The following is a 15,546-nucleotide window of genomic DNA, read 5'->3' on the forward strand; positions in this document are numbered from 1 at the left end:
TAACCCTTAAGCCTTGAAACCCTTTTTCTCTTAACTCTTTGCTTGTCCTTTGGTTCTTCCCGCCTAAGGATGTCTGCGCAGCTCCACGCGCCAGACTCCTTACAAGGAAGCCTGCGTGAAGACCAGCTGTTCCTGCGATACGCGAGGCGAACTGTTCCCGCAGCGCGCTAAGAATGGTAGTTCTTCCCGCGGCGCGCTAAGGATTATAGTTCTTCCCGCGGCGCGCTAAGAATGGTAGTTCTTCCCGCGACGCGCTAAGGATTGTAGTTCTTCCAGCGGCGCGCTAAGGATTGTAGTTCTTCCCGCGGCGCGCTAAGAATTGTAGTTCTTCCCGCGACGCGCTAAGGATTGTAGTTCTTCCCGCGGCGCGCTAAGGATTGTTCTCTGTCTGCCTTCGCCCTCGCGCGCGCTCGAGTCTTCTCGCGCTAGACCTTAAGTCTTTTCTTCAGTTTAGGTCAGCCTGTATGCTTTTGAAATATCTTATCTTTTGTATGAGCACTGTAGGTCAGTTCCGACATCTGTCCGAAAAGCCACTTTCGGCGCAGCATGCGCACCAATCCTATTGGTTGACAGAAAAAGTGACTGACATAATCTTTTGAAATCTTCTTTTGCATGTCTTGAACAGTGCTTTATCTGACACCTCCCATGCTTTGATCTGTAACCTGTCAGCTTTTCCCCATCCCCTGCAGCTGCCGGCATATCTTTTGATATCTTTTGCTTTTGTTTTCTTGTGCTTTTTAATATCTTTTGCTTGATTTGATAAGATCTTTTCCCCTTTTCAAGGGATTGTGTTCCCTTGGGTTTTCCTATAAATTAAGCTAATTTCTTGTTTATTAACACTACACACACTACACTTAAACACTCCACAAATCTCTCTCCCTTTGCTCTCTGCCGTAGTTCCTCAGCAGCGCCACCACTCTCTTTGCCTCCGTCTTTTCTTCTGTTCTGCCCAGAATCTCGGTAAATATAAATATATATATTTTGTTTTAATTTGTTTAACTAACAAAAATCGATACTTACTGCATATATTCAAGACATAAAAACCAATCGTTAAACCAATAACCTCTTATTTATAGGTTAACTTGTGCTTGTTTAAAAGTTGGTTCTTGCATTATCTTTCATCGCACCGTTTACAGGTGAGTAATCTCGTACTTAATCCCCTTTTATTTTTAACGTTTTGGGATGTTCATGTGTTCGTACAACTTGAGTCTTAAACTTGTTTATGAAATTTATGTGCGCAAAACCCCATGTGTTATGGACGTTTACTTGGCTGTTTATTTGTATGTGTGAATCATTAACCGCTTTGTTCGGCCTATTCCGAAGTTTTCATGGATCCATTAGATGAACACGGGAGACCTATCGTTTACGGTTTTCTTGTTTTGTTTACACATGCACGTATGATTATTTGTTTTTGTGCTTGATTGGGAGCACGGATTGAACTATGAGCTATGATCTATTTAGGCTTGATCACAATCTGATTACACCCTATGTTAAACCCCAGTTAAGCACATGTTGCGCGCAGTGTTTATTATTATCTATTTATATCTATTAAACTTGATTTCTCACCGACACGCAAGTGTTGACGTTTTATTTTAACACATGTTCAGGTTTGCTGTAGCTGCTTTTGGGAATCTCGAGGACACGTAGGATGTTTTCTTTTTTTCTTTGGACCTAGATTAAAATGTAACAAGACAAATTTATGTATTTGAATATTTTGAGTTATGATATGTGATTTATGTTACTTTACGATTTGTGTTCTGCGCGTGCGCAATGAAAATGTATTTATTAAATATTGACACCCAAATAGTGTCACGAGTAATGAAACAAATACGTGGCGCCCCGATGTATAATCCGCCATCGGTCGGGGTGTTACATAAGGAAAGCCCCATCCAGTTCCAACAGATCCCTACCTATTGCTTTGAACCCCTTTTTCAAAGACCCCAAACAGATGTATATCCTCTTGAATTGTCTTGTCTCAGATGTTGGATCTGAGCATTCTTCTAATTCAAGCTTCACTGTTGTATCTGGATTAGTCCTCTTCAACTCTTCAATATAATCCCTCAATAACCCATATTGGCTTCTGAAATTTCCAATTATATGTTCCCTGGCCAACATCTTTGCCTTATAAGCTTTCATCTCAGACACACCAACTTCAAACCTCCTTTGAAACCTTTCTTTGATGGATTTAACTTTCAGCTTTGGGTCATCTTGAAGATCAGTAACCAAATGGTTTGAGAGGAACCCGGCTGTGCAAGCATAAATTTCCTTAGATTGAAGGCATTTATGTTCATTTATCAACCTTGTAATTTTCCATGAAGCTGTTCTCTTTTGGTATGACAACAACGAACCCAAGGGCATCTAATAACAAGTGGGTCTTTCCTTTTTCCCCTACCCCCAATACTTTTCTGGACTGGTCCCTCATCTTTATTAGCACTGCTAGATCCAACCCCCTGCATGTGGGACCCATCTTCCATATCTCCTTCACACACAGCCCTCACCCTTACCAAATCATCTTTTCTTATCCTAATTTGTCTTCTTGTTTCAACTGCATGTGCCTTGATCATATCCTTCACCTATGCTTTTGTACCAAAAACTTGTCCCACATGGAAAAGATAATCCATGTCCCCCTCATTTCTTTGTTTCTCATTATACATCCTATCATTATCCAACATCACATCATCCATTTCTATGTCCAAACCCTCTAAACTACAATTTGCATCCTGCTGTTCAACTTCAAAATCAGTATGCAGTCTGAAATCCCTCATATCTACATCTACATCATGTGTTTCACCATCTTCATAGTTGAAGTCACTATCTGAATCACTTTCTGAATCTTCATCACCATCCCTAGTTTTCTTAACATTTTTAGATTTCTTTTTGTTCTTAGATTTCTTCACATTCTTTGGTTTCTTAACTGGACAACCCTCTAGATGTTCATCATCATCAGAACTCTCATCTCTCATTTCATAGTTAGAATCCCTACTATCATCAGTTTCACTTTCATCTGAACTTGAAGACTCATCTCCACTTTCTTCATCTGAAATTGAAGAATCTTCACTATCTCCATCCCCACCTCCATTGTAATCCATATCCACCTCATTTGTAGGCTGCACACCATATCCACCTCCATCCCCACCTCCATTTACATCACCATTGTAATCAATATCCACCTCATTTGTAGGTTGCACACCAAAAGCATCCTCTCCAAACATAGGGTCAAATTCTGGATCCTTATGACATAAATCAATCTGGTCTTGTTGTTCAACAACACCAACATTATTCTCTTCTTGAACATTCACATTTGCATCCTGTTTGTCTTGTTCCACAACTAACTTTTGAACAACAACCCCATTTGTGCTATCTTGCCATTCCAACAACAACCTTTTCTTAACTGAGTTTGCTTTATCTAGTACGACCTCACTTGCAAGAAACTCCTCATCTGTTATCTCTTCAATGGTAAACTTTGAGGGTGAGCAGAAGTATGTGTGTACAGAGGTGAAATCATGCTCAACATACACATTCATTAACTGATTAAAAGCTCCAATATACTTAGCAAATCCCCTAACATCATCATCACTTCCCAAAGCTCTAAGCCCCCAATCCAATTCTGAACCCGGTACTACATAATGATAGAATCTAACCTTATCTGTAGGATAGGATAATTCAAGCAAGATTCGATCAAGCTCGTGAACTGAAAACTTGTCAATATCTAGCATGTCAACAAAATGGACAACGGCTCTGTTATAAACCCGTCCAGAAAATTTGGTGAAACTGCCACCATGGTGTAGCTTGATCGTGAACAAATGTGGATTATTTACTACACAAACAAGATTAAACAGCTGCTAGTTAAATAAACCCAATTATAAACCCTAAAATTATAAACCCTAAAGTTTTAACTTACCATAAAACGCATCAGCATTTGATTGTTCATCAGCTTCACGAATGTAGAATCGAGGAGGAGGAGGATCATCCATCTTACGTTTTTAAGTTTTGAGAATGATGTGCAATTTAAGGTATTAACTGTCGGGTTGTTGAGTCGAGTCGGATACGAGGGTTTTTAATCGCCGGGAATTGAATCGATTGAAAGGGAGGGGGAAGACTGATAAAGGGGGGTTTAGTTGCAGAGATATATGAAAAGACAAAACTACCCTCACATGTGCCTCACGTGATGGGATTTAACTGACTTTTTCTAACCCAGTTAGCGTAAAGGACAAAACTTGTAGGAAAAAAAAAGTTTAAAGTACATCGCTTGCAAGGAAACTAAAAAAAGGACACGAACCGTAATTCGTCTTATTTTAAAGGACAAAATTGGTAATTGGGTCTTAGTAAATTGACAATAAAATGAATGTTGGCAAAAAGATATGCACCAGCCGGGAATCGAACCCGGGTCTGTACCGTGGCAGGGTACTATTCTACCACTAGACCACTGGTGCGTTGATGTTTTGTATCGTGACAGTTATATAAGGCTGTTCGTTGCTTAAGGTGATCCAAATGCGTGTTTAAATGACCATGTGATGCATAAGTGTTAACATCTTTAAAACTATTTTTACGGTTTAAAACTTATTGTCACGTACCTACTCATAAGATAATATTATATCATTTCCATATATGAAAAGAATGTAATGCACTACCACTCACCATAACATACATTTGTGAAATGTTTTTCTATTATACATTTTGAAATGTGTACATATAAAGCTGTCAGATAGAAAAGAGAGGTTTCAAGTGAAGTTCTAAAATACAAAGTCAATTTAAAGAGTCAAAAATTTCCTTCACGCTATGTATGTAATTTACCCATGACCAATAAACACAGTTTATAATTATGTTACCTAAATAAGCTAAGTGATTACATGACTTTACTAGCAAGACAAATAAATAAATAACACTCTAAAAATATAAACTATAGGGGCAAAATGGAGCCATTTTCGTGTCATGTATTGACCATCTCCTTCAAAGAAAATATGTCAATAGCACTATAGATTATTGTATATTTGTATGTGATCCAATCGTGTATTTACCATGCACTTGTCTCATAACATAACCTTTTCAAAAATGTGCTATCAAATTTCATTCTTTCTTTTTCTTTTTTACTTATTTTTTTAATGACTTAACAAAACATCATTCATTAATTTAACTTTTATAAGACCTCTAACAAGTTGCTAGAGATGGAAACTAGCTTCATTATCACCAATAGAAAATGATAAAAAAAACTAAGGTGGTGTTTGTTTTCTAAAAAAACTATGTGGAATCTCTTCTATCTAAGTCGTAGAGATGAGTTGCTGCAGAGTGTTTGTTTTCTCGCAGACGAAGCTTTGGATAGCAAATTCGATTTTACTAAAAGCAAAACTTTGGGTTTTAGGAGCCGAAAAATTACTATTCACGACCTGATGAACCCTGGTCAAAACCATCGTCTCCTTCACAGACTCTCCATGCTAGCCACCACCTCTCGCTCCTCCACTCGTGTCACCCCTCCACATCCCCTACTCCTCCACCGATCGAAATCCAACATTCGAGGCATAAACCTATTACCATGTTTCACTACCTCTTGCCCCCGTCGCGCTCCGCCACCGCCTACTGTCTCTTTCGAACTTCAACGTTGACTGTAAGTAAAATTAACAGCCCTCGATTTTTTTTTGCTAATTTTCTCATGATGAGATTGAAATTAGTCATTAGGTTTTCGTACTTCGTTTAACTCTTACATCCATTAGCACATATTTAGATTTACTAAAATAAGAGCACCTCTTTCTTCGATAAGATGCGTAAAGTTTCTGACCCATGAATCTTTCAGTTTATTCATATAAAATTGAGAGAATTTTAATATGCGTTCTTGTGGTTTCCGGGCGGGCCACGTGTGAGCCCCTAACCCTAAAATGATACAAATGAGTTCCCATGATTTCTTGGCGCGTCAGTTTGAGTCCCTCCGTCATCTTTCCATAAAAAAAGTGAAAAACACATATGCCATTTTATAAATTTCTAACGAGTCACTGGTCTATATGATTACACACATTTATAAGTATGACTAATTCTATATATTAATTGCGTTGACAAAAGAATAAAAAATTTTATTATAATCTGAAGTAAAATCATCTTCTAACTATGATGCAAACCACCCCGGGAAAAGTAAATACGGTGTTGTCATGCCGGTAACCTTATACGCAAAACAAAATATAGTAACCTTATACGCAAAACTCATCAAAACTACGTAGTTTTGATTAAAAATAATTTGAATTTAATTTTGTTTTTCCTAATCCCTATCGTCAATAATATGTTTCTCAACAACCCAATCTCCCACCAACCATACCCCGAGGCTTCAATCTAATGCAATCAAAACTATATTTTGACTTGTGTCTTCCTTTACTCTGCTTTTACGTTGGAACCTTTATTGTAGACTGAATATCCTTTTGCATCAATATCATCCATTAGATTTGTTTCAAAAGGTCTTTCTCTTATTAACATTTGTTTAAGTGTGTATGTGCTGTATCCAACAAAGTTAGAATATTAATATTCAATTAATGTACAACTAACTATTAATATTAATAAAACACAAAGTGAAATTGATGATCAGTTGCGACTCTGCAAAAAAAGTTTACACGCAATCGTAGAATCAATTGGAAAGTATTTGATTAAATCATTAGGGAAGGATACAAATCAATTTTAAAATTGATTGCTAACCATCAATTGCTATACAAGAACCAAAAGTTTGAAAAACTCTATCAGATTGAAGCCTTGGGAGACGATGGGTGGAGTTCAGGCTGTTAAGAGGGAAGGATTAGGGTAAAAAATGTAGTTTTGGACTCTTTTTATTCAAACCTACGTAGTTTTGATGTGTTTTGCGTATAAGATTACACGCATTCCCCATCATAAAAACATGTGTTAATATTATAGAAAACCAATAGATTTTCTTATTTTTATAAGAAGTCATTCAAACACAATTTTGATACATTAAAGTCTATCCTTGTGTACGTCAAAAGATAACGAAAATGTCACAACCTAAATAGCCATATTAAAATTCATATACTTGTCTAAAATGCATGCACTTTTAAAAAAAAAATATCTAAAATAATGACCCGTTGTCTCTTAAATTCTGTAAGTATACATACGAATGTTTGACACATAAAATTTATTTAAGTTACTATATGCAATAATGCAAATTCAATTTATTCTTATTCTACAACTTTTGTAGTAACAATTTTGGGTAACATGTCATTTCAAAAAGATCTGGTGAGTGCGGTTAACATAAAAGCATGTGGCCTCCTTAAAATCCCAATAAACAAAAAATAATGGCGAAATTTAAAATTCTGAAGCCCTGGTTCGAACCGGGGACCTCTAGTGTGTGAGACTAGCGTGATAACCGACTACACCACCCAGACTTATTTGCCTAATTTCCACCAAAATTAAATTACAAAGCATACCAACTTGACTTGTTGATTAAATACACTTTTGATTTGGTTCTTTTTTTCTTAATCTGCCTACAAATAAAATTCATTTTAACAGGATAAAACCTTTAAAATGCTTGCAAATAAAGTGTCACGCAAACTTTTAACATCTCAGCATCAATGGGGTTCATTTTAGAAAAAAATATAAATCATGTTTCTACAAAGTTTTGCTCTAACCGACTACACCACCTAGACTTGCTTGTCTAATTCACCTTGATTATAGTCTCGCAATATAAAGGATCCATTAGGATAGATGAAATCGAAATAGGTTATGAGATAGGATAAAAGTAGTACTAGTAACAACCCACTTGGTGATGGCTTTAATCAAGGCCGTCTTAACTTTTTTAAGTTCCAAAGCGCATAATAAAATTGAGATCCTTTTCATAAGAAAATGTGTTTTTGTCGTGTAACTAGGGGTGTGTTTTTAAGTGTACTCGACCGAAGCCATCCGAACCCGAATTAGAGAATATCCGAACCCGAGCCTTAAATGGGTCGGTTATCGGGTCATTTTTTCTCAACAAAAAATCCAAAAAACTCGAAACAAGAAACCCAAACATTATTGTATTTTGTTTATAGATGTGTTTTAGTTTGGAGTCTTTGGTATTTGAAATATAATGCTTTATAATTAGTTTTGGGACTTTTGAACATTAGCATACTATGTTTGAATTTTTATTATTCTAATATAATAGAATGATGATATTTTGTGAGTAAAAATATTTTTTTCATTTTGCATTTAAACCCGAAAGCCAAATAACCCGCACCCGACCAACTCGAAACTATTTGGGTTGGTTATCGGGTCACTTTTTATGGCAAAAACCCGAACAACCGACCCGGAAAATTAACTTGAAGAACACCCTTATGTGTAACTATAAACCTCAAACCCTATCGTCAAACAATCTCATAAATTAGAATGGAATTTGGGGCACATCAATTAGAATGGCAACGGAAGAAAACATTTCATGAATATTTGAGCAACAAAAGGCAGCATCATAATGTTTGGTAAACTAAATACCAAGACTGTGATGAATGTTTAAACAGGAGAAAACGGGTAAATGTTTTAATATTTTTGGACTTTACAAATATTAATTTAATAGCATTTGAAACAAGTAGGCAACCTTTGGTAGGGTTTTAAGTTTTAAAACAATATCAGACCGACACCGAACACCGATCTCGTCGCCGGTAACTTCAAGTCTTTCAATTTTGATAATAACCAATGAATACAAAATTACAAACAGAGTTTGCAACTTTGTATACAATTGGCTCTATCTATACACACACCCTACCCACTATTCATACACACCTATACAAGATATATAGAGTCTAATATTGTGTGGTGAAATTATTTTTTAATTAAACCAGACAATCAAGAGATACGAGCAACTTTGTTTTAATCTTTTTGCTATAATCCTTTTTTATATAAGATGGGTAAGTGAAGAAAGAATAACTTTATTTTTTATTTTAATCGACGTTCATACTCATTATGATTTTCCCAATAACCAAATTGTGAAAAATAGTTTGTTTGTTTTTTTAGTTTTGTTTTCTATGTTGTTGATAATATGAGATTTTATTTAAATCTGTTTTGGCTATACTTGTTTTATACTACTCGTATAGGGTCATGCGACTCGTATGAAAGTTTGGTGAATAACAATTCTAACAAGTTTGTTACTAAGTACGAAAAAGTCATACAACTCGTATGGAGGGTTTCCGGATAGTGGGCTAGGGTGTTGGTATAATAGGACACTAGGACACATTTAATTTTATGAATTTTATTTCAATATTATGTTGATTATATGTCAGAGGTTTGTTTCATGTTAAAGTTTTGCCTCTTTTCAAATATACTTTCCTCCTATTTGTGTGTTAACTTTGTATGTGAACTTGTTTCTGTTTATCTTTATTTGTTCCTAACTGATGTTCCGTTTGTGTAGATTAAACAATGGGATTGATGAGAAAAACTAAAAAAACTTTTAATAAAGCTCATGTCATCAGCAGCAACTAGTTTCTTTTATGTTAAGAGGAAGAATTCAAGACTGAAGCACAACAAACTTGAGATCAAAAAGTATGATCCACGTATCAGACCGACTCAGACCCCATGTTCTTTTCACTGAAGTCAAGATGAAATGATAAGAGATTAATCTTCATGATGGTAATTTAACCATCTTATTATCAAGATTTTGCTATCAGTATCCAGATTTTATAATATCATTGTCCAGTTTTCACGACAATATATTAAAATTTTATATTCCCAAAACAAGCAAGCAGCAAATCACTATCGCATTGGTTGCAAATTCAAAAGCCAAATCACAACTTCACAACAATCAATCTTGCAGCAAAATATAATATCAAATACATAGAATTTTTAAAAGAACGATGTTCATGAAGAACGGTGTTCTGTTGTCGCCTTGTCAATGCAAATGCGCAGCTCCAGCGTCGGCGTTGGCGTCATACACTGACACCGTGAAACATGCCGGAGTTAGTATTGGAATTTCTGAGGTTTTGAAATGGATAGCGTCGTGGTGGTGAATCATTAGGTTTCATGCATGAGTACTCGAAATAAGTTTGTTAAATCCGGAAAACCCGACTCAAGAAACCCGAAAATACAACCCGATAACACCCCTAGCCGATCATAAACTAATGTGAAAATATTATTAAAAACACTAACATATTTTCTTATGTTATTATTATTACATATGCAAATGCAATTTCTTATTATCAAATGTTTCAAATGTTAACACGCATGTGGCCACATATGAAATCCCAACCAAAATAACTCAAGAAAAAAGAACAGAATGTCTGAGCCCGGGTTCGAACCGGGGACCTCTAGTGGGTGAGGTTAGCGTGATAACCGACTACACCACCCAGACTTGCTTGTCTAAATGGCGTTAAAATTGTTGTTTTACTGATACTTTCCATCTCAAACTCTTTTTATAAATCTTGAACTCGGCTTGTGTTTTTAAGCTCGTGCTTGACCCGTTTATTATGCATCAGCTAATTACTTATATACGTTATTTTCAGAGAAACCTTAAACAAGCCTAACTAATTTAAGCACTAGCTCGTATACTGCCTACCTTAAACGAGCCAAAGCTTGGAAATAGACAAGGCTTGATAACTAAACACGTTTTTTCTTAGGCTCGAGCAGCTTGAGTCGTTTGCACTACGCTTGGTTGAAAATTAATACATAGAAGTTAAATACATATATTTTGAGCCGAAACTGATGCTTGGACGGTCTGTAACAAATTTTAAGATAAAGTCCGCCATAATAAAAAAAAAAGTTGGATAGTCCCTATCTGTCTTATATGTGTTTAAGGAATTTATCCATTGAAACTCTTTGTTTTATGAATCTTGAACTCGGCTCGTTGATTATTCGTGTTTGGTCTCATTTATTATGTATCAACTACTTATTTAAATCTTGATTTTGTTTTTTGTTATTAAATTATTACATCATGAAATAAATATTGGCGTACACATCATCATAATCAAATATGCCACGTCGGACATGATATAACATACCCTCCCCCGTCGCCAATCCATTCAAACAAATCACTGAAACAAACTGTAACCGTAACAGAATCATCTAGAGTGAGAGAAAGTAGAACTTAGAGAAAGAAAGAAGTGATATCGTCGGCGATGCTCACCGGAGTGAGCCGCCGTGCCGCCGGAAGAGGATTCCAACTGCTGTTAACAGGCTATCGGAAGAAAGTGAGAACGATGAAGATCGAGCAATTAGAGTCCGAGGCGTCCTCCGCCGCTGCACGTGGCGGCGACGGCGAACTCAAGTCGCTGAGGATGAACTGCGTCATCAGAGGATGTAATTTCGTCTGGACCGGATATGAGGTCGCCGAGCTCGTGAAGAGCGGCGTCCCGCTGTCGCCTTGCCAATGCAAGTGCGCAGCGGCGCCGGCGCCGGCGACGGCCTCATACAAAGACACGATTAAGCAGGCTGGGGCTGGCTATGGACTTCGGAGTTTGGGAAGTGGTTGGGATCGATGGGAGGTGGTTAGCATCGATGTATTGAAGGCTTGAAGCGTTAGGTAAATTTCTCTTATTTTTTATTAATTAATCATTTCATTTCAACCATTTTTTGAATTTTTTTATATATTCATATTATTTGGTTTTTCATTTTTATTGCAGGACTCATGATTCAGAGGATATTATTTGTATCACATGTTAGGATTTCAATTTTAGAGAATTGCACTTTCAGAAAGTCTTAGCTATCCATCAAACTTTTTTATAATAAAAACTTTGCTTAAATACATGATAACTTTGTTTACAGTTGGATCAGTTTTGTCATTCAAATGAGATATGGTGCATTATGGGATTGGTAGGAAATGGGTACCTTGAGTGACCATCTCATGATAAAGCCTTTATAATGCTTGCAAAATACAAATAAAGTGCCACCTAAAATCTCAACGCTTTTTTTGTCATGATTTTCGAATTTAAAAAATAAAAAACCTATTGAGCAGTGACTTATTTTTAGAAAAATATATAGATAATGTTTCTTCAAAGTTCTGTTGGGATTATGGACCGGCTCGGTTAAGTTAATGCAGCCGACCGGGATGTGACATGTGAGAGTTACACCTTGGGCAACGAACCAAAATCCGCTTAAATGGTTTAACCGGTAAATGACGAATATATTAAGACGGAATTATTATTTATAATGGTTATAAATAATAAAGTTTACTTACTACTTAGATAAACTAGTTCAAGCTTTTAACGAGAGTTGAAACGAGTTGGACTTGGGCCCGGTTAGGATTTATTTTTTAAGATTATGATAATTATCATATAATTAAAATGAAACAGAGAATCCAGAGAGTGTTTGTGTAGAATTGAATAAGATTAATCCCAAATATTCAGTACATCATAATATATATATACAAGAATATAACCGTCACATATAGTTATGTAGGGTGTTGTATATCTGGTTTATAACACCCCCCCTCAGATATACATTATTATACACTATCAACATTATACCACTGGATAATGTTGGCTCGGTTCTTCTAGACCTGTATTAACTAATACTGCAGGATTAGTTATGTTGCCTCGTTAAAAACCTTACTAAGAAAACCCAGTGGGACAAAAATTAGTTAAGGAAAAAGAGTACAATGTGTGTGTATTTCTCCCCCCTCAATTGAACATAATATCTAAGTCTTTAGAAGCCAATCTTCTACCATTGTAGCTTGACTTGATTTTGATGTAGTCATCTCCAGTCAGAACAATGCAAGTCATATTGTCTTCGTATATTCTTCGGTTTCGTCATGATTTGGCCTAAACCATATGATTCTTGTAAATGTTGGATCGTTGACCTTTATAGGTGAAAGCGTATTGGAATGATAGCCGAGATCGATGCAAGTCTGATGGATATCCTGCATAAACATAACATGGGACTCTCTCTTTCTTTATGGAACAAATCCATGTTTTGAGTCCTTAAAGATATTAGCATTTCATTTAAAATTCTTAATGATGATTGCATTGTTAAAAACCTTGCTAGGAAAACCCAGTGGGATAAAACAATAGCTAAGGATAAAAAAGACGTGCATCGCGTATTTTAAATAATAAACAACATGTTTCAGGATGATTTCAGGACCTATAAGATAAACTGATGCTACTGGATCATTTATGTTGCCTCATTAAAAACCTTACTGAGAAAACCACAGGGTACAAAACTTAGTGAATGGAAAAAGAGTGCAACATGTTAGAATATAATTAAATTTCACTAGCACATATTAAGGCATCAATTTCTTTTAACCATGGTACTTCTGGACCAAGTACTTCTAATCACGGTACTTATGGACCAACCCCTTTAACTTGGTACAGTAAGGATCATATGTATATTTAGCAATTGACCAATCATGAATATGCTTAGTGATTCAACTTTACTTGTATTAAAATATGTTAACATCTTCTGGATGTAATTTGATTGATGGATAGATATACAATTATACATATACTCGAGCTGTAGGTCGAGGAATAATTTAGTCGTTTCAAGTTCTTTCGTTTCCAAATTTTCACTTAACTAGTTCGACAGAGTCTCTCGATGATGTAGGACATCATCACTGTAAACTGCAATTATATGAACTTTAATAGTGAAATTTTGATACATAGAATATTAAAGTCATTTTATTGTTTCAGGCGTTTTTATCCATTCAGGGATATTCATGTAAATGTAATGTTCAATTGTTCCATACAACAATACGTTGATAACATCCATAACTTTTATCTGAAGTCGTTTTGAGATTGCGAGGCCGATTAAAACATCTAATGGTTATCACATCCGCTGCAGGGGAATACGTTTCCTCATAATCAACTACTGGGATTTAGGAAAACAACCATTATGTTACAACTCGTGCCATACATTACAAATCTCATTCTGTACGTTCCTTTTTATTTTAAGGACACCCATCTATAACCTACTAGTTTGATGTCTATGGGCGTTCGGACCACAGGTTCGAAAACATTTTGCTTATCATATTCAATTTAGCCGTCTAGGCATTTTGCCATTTTAGCAAACATCTATGTGTATATACTCTTCCAGAGTTCTTAGATACGTAATCTTTTCATTGATTACATCTATTTCTATAGCATATGCAAATATTTGTTTATACACGTGTTTAACTTCGGTTCCATATTGTACTATTTTGTACATAATTTGTAGAGAGCTCATATCAATTCAATACCGGTGGTTCTTCCAGAACTTTGTAAATCACATTAGTCTCTTCTGGGACATTTACCTCTTCTAGGGTTTTATTACTTACTTCTAGAAATATAATGGTCTCTTTTAGGATATTTATCTCGACTCAGACATTATATCAATAACCTCTTACATAGTTATACATGTAACTTCTTCTGGGGTTATACCAACTGCATTATTCTGCTCATTTGATTTTCGTGGGATTTTATATTTGGAACCAATTTGTCTTCCACGTTTTCTTTGTATGGTAATCTTATTTGGATTACTTCAAACTGAGCAAACGAATTTGATACTAGTATATGTGACAATGTCACTCTATATGTGTTTTATGAATGCATCTAGTAACTCTTTAGTTACTCTTTATAAATGTATATGACATAAATATTTGACTTCAGATTTATAGTGACCTCTTTCAGGATCTAAATTTGATATTTAAGATGCATTTCATATTATTTCATGTATTACCAAACTTTCCATTCTTATCTCCCCCCTAAGACTGAGAATGCCATCATATTTAACTGACAGCTAGCATACGGAGGTGCTATAAATATTTCTTAAGTATTTATGTAGAACATATTTGACTCTCTTCTGGAGATTAGTTATGACGGGGAGTATTTGCTATCAGCAGTTGGATATTATTTGATTAGGGTATCGACATGCAAAATAACAAACGCTTATGTAGTAAGAGATAAATGGTCTCCTGGCCATATTTGTCATGCGAAATATTGAAGATATTTAGATATTATCTATCAAGACATTCTATTAAATTGATAATTTGCCCATCACACGTACATATTTTCATTTAAGCAAAAATGTGATTTAGCCATATAACTGATTGGATTTGGATCCTGGGCTAGTTTAATTAATCGAAATAAAATGAAATGAAAGACTAATAAATGAGGGAGGACTGAAATTTGGAATGATAATTTATTGAATTAAATCTTATAACTATTTCATGTAAAGTTTGACGCAAGGTATTTTTGTTCAAGGAAGCGCCGCCACCCTTTGTTCTGTTCGTAACGGTAGCCGACAATCTGGCATATAGCAATATAACCTTATTGTAGTTTTTGAAAGAGGATGAATTGCCTTCATATGGTAACCGTCTTTACGTTAACCGTCGTCGTGTTTTCTGCTTGTAACCCCCTCCAGATTTCCCGTCCGTAACCGTTGCCGGTAGTCAAGTCCAGAACTCCAATAGACCCCATCGTGAAAAAGTTATATCACTTGATTACGATTACATATTTTTTTGTTATTTTGAATCTGATAAAAACTTCCAAACATGAAACAGGGGCTTCATATTTTATAATTGTGATGATGGTGAATTGGATTCTTTCTTTCATTGTTAAAGATATCATTATATTTATTCTTTGTTGATTTAGATTTCTCGGTGCTGTAAATTTATGATTTTGATATACAGTCATA

General features: G+C 35.5%; 3 non-coding genes across 3 annotated transcripts; all 3 read right to left on the reverse strand.

Moving 5' to 3' along the window:
- Positions 1 to 4,362: 4,362 nt before the first annotated feature.
- Positions 4,363 to 4,433, reverse strand: TRNAG-GCC (transfer RNA glycine (anticodon GCC)). Its single transcript has one exon. It is a non-coding gene; the product is annotated as a tRNA-Gly (tRNA).
- A 2,863-nt stretch (positions 4,434 to 7,296) lies between these two features.
- Positions 7,297 to 7,369, reverse strand: TRNAV-CAC (transfer RNA valine (anticodon CAC)). Its single transcript has one exon. It is a non-coding gene; the product is annotated as a tRNA-Val (tRNA).
- Positions 7,370 to 10,223: 2,854 nt separating this feature from the next.
- Positions 10,224 to 10,297, reverse strand: TRNAV-CAC (transfer RNA valine (anticodon CAC)). Its single transcript has one exon. It is a non-coding gene; the product is annotated as a tRNA-Val (tRNA).
- Positions 10,298 to 15,546: the final 5,249 nt, after the last annotated feature.

This window comes from Bidens hawaiensis, unplaced genomic scaffold (genome assembly GCF_021521415.1).
Source record: "Bidens hawaiensis isolate Kalapana, Puna unplaced genomic scaffold, B.hawaiensis_p1.1 tig00009443_1, whole genome shotgun sequence".
NCBI classification, from domain to species: Eukaryota; Viridiplantae; Streptophyta; class Magnoliopsida; order Asterales; family Asteraceae; genus Bidens; species Bidens hawaiensis.